This window comes from Pinus tabuliformis, chromosome 7, assembly GCF_031772625.1.
Source record: "Pinus tabuliformis cultivar Carrire ecotype Pingquan chromosome 7, CPIR1, whole genome shotgun sequence".
NCBI lineage: Eukaryota > Viridiplantae > Streptophyta > Pinopsida > Pinales > Pinaceae > Pinus > Pinus tabuliformis.
This window is the reverse complement of record NC_142293.1, coordinates 1,460,767,793-1,460,776,667: the sequence shown is the minus strand read 5'-3', so window position 1 is coordinate 1,460,776,667 and position 8,875 is coordinate 1,460,767,793.

Below are 8,875 nucleotides of genomic sequence, written 5' to 3'. Positions count from 1 at the left end.
CAAATCTGATCTAAAAAATAGTCATTTATCAAGAACCACCCCCATTCTAACAACTCTACCAGATGGTAGATGTCTCTGGACCAGTTTTTCAAGAAAGCTTCTACATCACCCAAATTCTAAAATAGAAACACCCTCTATTTATGTCACAATCAACTTAACGATGGTCAGGCTAGAAAAACCATGGATGAGATTGTTTACTACAATAGAACCAAGAAGTTGAAGCCTATTGGAATGAACCACTAAACCTGACTGAAAGTCATTACTGTATCTTACACTCTAAAATTGTCCATAGAAGAAATTGTTAACTACAACAGAACCAAGAAGTTGAAGCCTATTGGACTCAACTGCTAAACCTGACAATCGATGTCCTTTATTGTTTTTCCAAGCAGTTAATTGGGTAGATGAAAGTTAGTGAAGGTAGTTGTAACTTTGAAAAAACATCTAATCTAGTCATTTATGATTGGCAGCCAATGAAACTTTTGCAATCTAACACCAGGATTTTATTTGCGATTTGATTTTGATGTTAGATAGATCATTTAATTTGTGATTTGCTTTTGGTGTCACATACATCATTCCTGCACCGATTGCTGACATTCCAAAATTTTGTCAATTTGCATATCGAGTTCCGCAAATCCGCAAATCTGATCTAAAAAAACAATCATTTATCAAGAACCACCCCCAATCTGACAACTCTACCAGTTGGTAGATGTCTCTGGACCAGTTTTTCAAGAAATCTTCTGCATCTCCCAACTTCTAAAATAGAAACACCCTCAATTTGATGGCTCTACCAGTTGGTAGATGTCTCTGGAGCTTTTCAGCTTTTCGAGAAAGCTTCTGCAATTGTACTATTCAACTTGCATTGTTCGACTATGGTATGTCTTCTGATCTGTCTCTAGAATTAAATTATGTTTTCTTTTGATATTTGCATCTATACTGATGTTCAAATTGAATTTTGTACGATTCAGGTCTGCTACATCTGCTTTCCTCCTTTATCAATATGTCAACATCAGAAAGAGAATTCTACTTTGCAAATGAACAGTTTGATCTTTAGGTACATTTTCGTTCAAAATAATTGTCTCTATCTCAACTTAATGCAATGCATACATGTTCATTGTATATGTCTCACACTAAGCATCTGCCATTGACATATTTTGATGTGATTGTATAACAACTACATTACCTGGAATAAAATCTCTCTCATCAACTCATAAGAAAAGCATGCCTTGAAACAAAGAAAAATTGAACTATCTTTAGATATGTAACACTTAATGCTACTCTAAATCTACTTTCGCTTCTCCTACATGGACTAGTTATACTATTTTCTAGTGTCGGAGGTGGAGAAAGTTCACTACCTCCTGATATTGTGAAGGGCATATCTAAACTATTGCATTTTCTTAAACCAAAGTTTCCATAAGTACAAATATAAATTATATTTTAAATACCATTTCTTTCAAAGATTATTCGTTGTAAAAATTTGAGGCCTTATTGCATAGTTGCCTAAAGGATCTTTTTTAACCAAAGTTCATATTAGCATTAACCAAAGAATTATCAGTTTTAACCAAAGTTCATATGCACATTTCTATTTTAGATTAGCATTAGTCCATTTTATGTTAGAATTAGTCCATAACATAAAATGTTATTACATTTTTCATGAAAAGGAATTTAGATTGCTTTGAAATTATAAACTATGTCTGAATTTTGGATTGCTTTAAAAGCTCTATCTTGAGCTTGACATGTTACAATTTGTCTTTACCTCTATACATTACAGTTTCAAAGCAGTGAATTGCTACAACTTTTGAAATCTAGTTTAATTTGACAACCTTTGAGGTCCATTTTATTTGATAGGTATGGTCGTGACATTTTTTGAGCTCAAACAATTTCCTGGGCTTACACAATCTTGTAGTTTAACATTGTTTAGGATTTCACTGCACCGTTTTCGCACTGTTTTTGCAAATAATCCTTCAAATGTATATGCATTTCACTTTTGTTAACTACTGATTTCATTAGTGATGCAATGTTTTGCATATATAGACTACTTGGTATCTGCTCAAAAATGTTAATGGCATATTATGAATTTTGATTTTATAGCTTGAATTGTGCAACAATCATAAATCATAAAAGTGTTATGCACGTTCTTTCTTAGACGGCTTACCCATAAAACAACTACTCTTACAGCTGGATTTTATTTTAAAATCAACATAAATTCTTACAACTGGATTTTATTTTAAAATTAGATAAATGGATCACCAGTTCACTGATTGTACCTCACAAGATAAATATAAACTACCACAAATCAAGAATACATTTCCTTTTTTGAATTAACTATTCTTGGTTATGTCCTTGGAACTGAAAAGAACGAACTTGGAACAGTGCACATGTTTTTTGAGTACTCTGGTTTTTCTTCCTTCAGAAGCAAGTCACTTTCTTGTTTGATTGTACTATTTTCTGTGTAGTCTCGGTCCTTTCCAGGTCATCAATGTATCTAGGCGAGGAGGAACATGAAAAAATAGGTACAAGAAGCCCTATAAAAGCCATAAGCAAAAATGTTATGCTTTTAGCACCCCGGCAGGGACTACCGCTACGACAGTCGCTCCCTTGTTAATGAAAGAAACCACACATAAGTTCGACCATAAATTCAACTAATGTACACATCTAAAATATAGTATATATACCATTCTATATATAGTTACTACATAGTTTTATTCGAACCTTCGTAAATTTTCCTTTGAACATTTCTATTATGATCTATAAGAGGTGACATTTGAACTAATAGCTAAATTGAGTGATAAAAACAACTTCATGTTGCTTTTGCGGGAACGGAAAGGGAAATTTCATAGCTATTTCTCATTTAACACATTAGATAAAGGTGAAGTGTTTAATTGAAATGCATATAAAGAGATGCTTCCCTTGCATAGAAAATATTTGTGATCAACAATACACACATAAACCTAGGTCTGCACTGATTTCCCCAACGTGACTTTGCATGTACATATTAATGTTTACCACTATCTATATATCACTATTAACTTGACCAAGCTAGCATCTGATTCCTAATTCTTATGGCATAAAAAGATAAGTGATTATCATCTAAATAACATACATGTAATATGTTCATACATGTGCCAAATTCCAACATACATCTTCCATGGGATTGGCATATAATTGACACATAAATAAAAATCTCTAGACTTGCAACGAGTTCCCAACAGGATGAGAAAGTATACATATTTCCATATAGGCAACACAATTTGGAAATACACATTTGTGGAGGTGGCTAAATTACAAAGTACAACAGAGATGATAGTTTAATTTCACAGTACACGACTTATTACCCACACAACAAATCACACAAATTTCTTATAACATCCTTAATTCACATAGAAAGGTAGACGACTTATCTGGATAAATATGTAGGCAATTAGAAGAGGGAATTCCACTCTCCTCCCAAATGTAGGCTAGTTTCAATGTAAAATTATTGCAATGGGACACCCCAAGCCATATCGAAGTTCTTAAGAGGCAAAAGGCTTGATAATGAGACCTCTACCAACAAGCAAGGAGAGTTCTGTGATGAGAAAATTATGTTCAAGAAGCCAATCGGATCAGCGACCAAACATGTTCTTAAGCAAGTGATGGTGTTTATTTATCTTGTTTTTCCCCACCATGACCGAGTAGGAGCACAAGGCAGCACCTGGTACCTTAGATCTTGTTAGGGATGTTGTCCCTTCAAATTTCAAGGGACGAACATATAATAATTCTTGCCCCATCTTGGTTTAATTTATATAATAATCAATCATGTTTTAAAACGTAATTATATTTTTAAGCATAATTATAAATTTAATGTTTTAAACATGTTTTGAATTTATATTTGTATTTATTTTTAATAATTACATTTAAGCAATAACTTAGTCAATATATAGGGGTTGAGTTTTTCTAATGGGTTTTGATATTTGATTTAGCCAATAATGATGCAACTTTTTGGGGAAAATGGAAAAAGCTGCTAATTTCTTCTTTAGACCAAGGATCCATAATGTTTTTAACCTGTCATAATTGCTCCATCCTATTATGGTCATCGTTGAAACATTATGTACAGAAAAATTGGGTATACTTAATATAATTAGTAAGTATCATTGAAACTAGTCATGTAAAAGAAAATAATACTACGTGAGTTAAAATCCCATAACATAACATAACTTATACACACAATATGCACCCATATAAGAAAACATAAATTCATAAGCAGACCTATATTATTCAATAGGTATATTTATTTACAAAAGAAAAACATAGGCTGATAAATAAACATATTATAGCTCCACACACTAAAGTGCACATATAAATGAATGTAATTTCGTAATCAAACATACATATCTCAACATGTATGTATTTGCAAGTGGATAAAAACTAACTCAGCTTCCACCAAGGTCAAGCTATAGATATAGGGATATAACCATGTTAATGCTTGTCAATCAAGTCTAATCCATAATTTGGATCGGTTAATGAACATGGACTGGAGAAGTAAATAAAAATATCAAATCCCTCTAGTATATCTTGTGAAGTTACTTGTGAATGTTGAAAGAAAAATCCTACAAGAGCTCTATAGCCACACTATACACCACGATGTTAACTCAAGAGTGCTTTTGTCTCCTAATACTTATTCATAATTATGGTATCTATCCATTATTAAGGGAAGAAACCACACATAAATTTGACCATAAATTCAACTAACATACATGTCCAAAATATATGTATTTGTGAATGGATACAAACCAAATAATTAGGTATGATTTTCCACTAATCAATACTCTGACATTGTTACCATTTGAAGATTATGTACAATTGAGTGGGATATAATTGATATAATTAGTAAATATCATCGAAACCAATGTAGTAAAAGAAAAACATATTGTGTGAGCTAAATTTCCATATCATAACAAAACTTTTACACACACTAATGCACCTATTTAAACGAACATAAATTCATAAGCAAACTTATATAATTCGATAGGTATATTTATTTAAAAAAAATATATGTGTGCATCATTGTGTGTGTGCCTCTATATATATATTTATGAATATATATAGAGAGAGGTGCACATATAAATGAATGTAATTTCATCATTAAACATACATAGCTCAACATATATGTATTTGCAAATGGATACAAACCAACTCAACTTCCATCCAATTAAAGCCATAGATATGGGGGACATAACCATGAATTGAGTCATATCCATAATTTGGATCAGTTAATGAACATGGATCAAAGAATAAAAATGATTGGGTCCCTCGAGCCTAACTTGTAAATTGACTTGCGAATGTTGAGAGAAAATTCCTTGGACAAGAGCTCTATAACCACACTATAGTACACAATGTTAACTTAAGAGTGCTTCCTAATCAATAATACTTATTCATGATTATGGTTTCTATTCATTATTAAAGGAAACACCAAGACATAAGTTCAACCATAAATTCAACTAATGTATATGTCCAAAATATATTATATATAACCATTCTATATATACTTACTACGAAGTTTTATTCAAACCTTCATAAATTTTCATATGGAAATTTCTATTTCACTATGGAAGAGGTGACATTTGAACCGATAGCTAAATTGTGCAATAAAAGCAAATTAGGCATATTTTGTTGCATTGGAAAGGGAAATTTCATAGCTACTTTTCATTTAACACATTGGAAAGAGGTGGAGTGTTTAATTCAATTGCATATAAAGAGATTCTTCCCTTGCATAGAAAATATTTTTGATCATCAATACACACATAAAACCCAGGTTTGGACTGACTTCCCCAATGCGGATGGGCACACACATATTAACATTTACTGCTATCTAAATAACACTATTAACCTAACCAGGCTAGCATAGGATTCCTAACGTTGATGGCAGAAAGAAAAAAAAATATAGGATTATCATATAAATAACATATAGATAATATGTCCATACATGTGCCAAATTCCAACGTACATCCTCCATGGGATTGACATATAATTTACACACAAATAGAACTCTCTATACTTGCACCGAGTTCCCAATAATATGTGTAGGTATACATATTGACGTATAGGTAACACAATTTGGTAATACACATTTGTGGACGCAGTTGAATTACATAGTACAATAGAGATGGCAATTTGATTTCATAGTACAAGCCTTATTATTCATCCACTGACTCACACAGATTTGTAACATCCATAATTCACCTGGAAAGTGAGAAAAATTATTTATACGTGGGCAACTAAAAGAGGGACATCCACTCTCCTCCTAATTGTAGCCTAGCTACAATGTAACCTTCTTGCAATGGTCCACCCCAAACCAAATCCCAGGTCCAAAGAGGCAGAGGCTTGATAATGAAACCTCTATTATCAAGCAAACAAAGCAGGTGTGATGAAAAAATTATGTGCAAACAATCAATCATACTCGCAACCAAACATGTTTTGAGTGGGTGATGGTGTTTATTTATCTTATTTTTCCCCACTATGGTCAAATGGGTGCATGGAGACCACCTTATTCCTTAGTTATGGTTAGGTATGTCGTCCCTTCAAATTTCCAGGGATGAACATATAATAATTCTTGCCCCGTCTTGGTTTAATTTATACAATAATTAATCATGTTTTAAAACATAATTATATTTTTAAAAATAATTCTAAATTTAATATTTTAAACCAGTTTTGAATCTATATTTGTATTTATTTTTAATAATTTTGTTTAATTAATAAATTAGCCAATATATGTAGGGTTGAATTTTTCTTAGGGGTTTCAATATTAGATTTAATGGATAATGATGCAACGTTTCAGGGAAATAGGAAAAGGCTCATAACTTCTTCTTTAGACCAGGGATCCATAAGGTTTTCAATCTGTCGTGGCTATTCCATGTTGTTATGGTTGTAGCTGTTATATTTAAAATAACAGTGTAGTCAGTAGTGGTGTCACATGCATCTTTCAAACTTCAATTGTGATATTGAAGTTCACTTACATATATACATAAAATTCACATGCATTTTTCTTCTGGAAGTAAATTTCTTTTCGAATCTTGTGTTTTTCAGTCGCAACTTCATTTATGTTGATATTTACACACTTGGTACCATTGATCATATTTTGGGATGTAGCATATGATTGTTGACAACATTATGACTTTCTTGAACTATTGTCACAGATTTGAAAATTCAAGTTAATTGACGACATCAAACTTCATCATCCTACCTCAATATATTGACATTGATAAGGAACCCAAAGTTTTCGTTATTCCTTTTTATCTCTCTCTGCACCTTGACATTGGGAAGGAACCCAGTGTTTAGTTGTTCTTCTTTTTAAATTGAAATAAATTTAATGGACCATTTGATTGGATAAGATTGAGTTCTAGCTTGGTGTACTTGTGAAATTTTGCAAATTTAATAATTTCCTCTAAGGTATCCTAGGTTAACATTTTGTTTTTCTAGTGTTAACTTAATTTCTTTGTAAGTGGATATAACTAATACTTTCTCTCTTGAGGGTAATGCAACTGGAAACTACATCCAAAAAAATAGAACCCAATTTAGGCTCCTTCCTTAAAGTTTTCCATCGATATCCACTTGGAAAAGTCCCTCAACTGTTGTCACCAACAACAGAGCCTAGATTTTGTATGTAGAGCCAATTTAAAGGGGAAATCTAACCAAATAGTAAGATAACTATCATGCCATGATTTACAATAACAAATACGATATGGACAAAGCAAGGATTGAATCGTTATCTGAAATTACTTTCAAAGGGCCTATTTTGTACTAACCTATCAGTACCCAACCCTTCAAATGAAAAGTTGCACTAGTATTTTACTTCCAACTGGGATCAAAGGCATTCTTTGGCATGATCCCAATGAATTATCTCCAATATCTTAATATTTAAATTTAAGCTACTTTTGTGAACGAAATAGTAAGATAACTATCATGCCATGATTTACAGCAACAAATATGATATGGACAGAGCAAGGATTAAATCGTTATCTAAAATTACTTCCAAAGGGCATATCTTTTACTAACATCTCAATACCTAGCCCTTGAAATAAAAAGGTGCACTAGTATTTTACTTCCAATTTGGATCAAAGGCATTCTTTACCATGATCCCAATGCATTACTTCCAATATCTTCATATTTAAATTTAAGCTACTTTTGTGAACGAAATAGTAAGATAACTATCATGCCATGATTTACAATAACAAATATGATATGGACAGAGCCAGGATTAAATCATTATCTGAAACCACTTTAAAAGGGCCTATCTTGTACTAAACTCTCAATACCTATCCCTTCAAAGGAAAAGTTGCACTAGTATTTTACTTCCAATTGGGATGAACAACACTATTTTGCATGATCCCAATGCATTATCTCCACTCTCTTAATATTTAAATTTAAGCTACGTTTGTGAACCTAGATTTGTGGACTTGATGCTAGCTTATTTTACTAAACCATATGTGCTTAATATGACAAGAAGAATGTATTCTTGATCGCCCATGGAAAAACTTGAACAATAGAAAGGATTTGAACAAAGGAGTGGAAACAACGAGCCAACGTAATCCCAATTAGGGAATTTCTCCCTCCATTATTGCTGAAAGATGAAAAAATAAATTAGAAGCAAATTAAACTTAAGAGTTTCTTCCTACGAAGAAAGCAAGGGTTATTAAATCTTTGGTAAATGTTTAAACATCTCAAGATACCTGTAACAATAAAAACAATATAGTAGGGCATGATCCAAGTGGTGCCTATAATCGGATTTGTTATCCTTTGGGTATTTTTATATTGAATGTCAATGTTAACATAGTTTACATTACTATCATAATAAGTGTTATAAATGGAATTGGAAATATAATGAGGAAAATAATATGGCTAC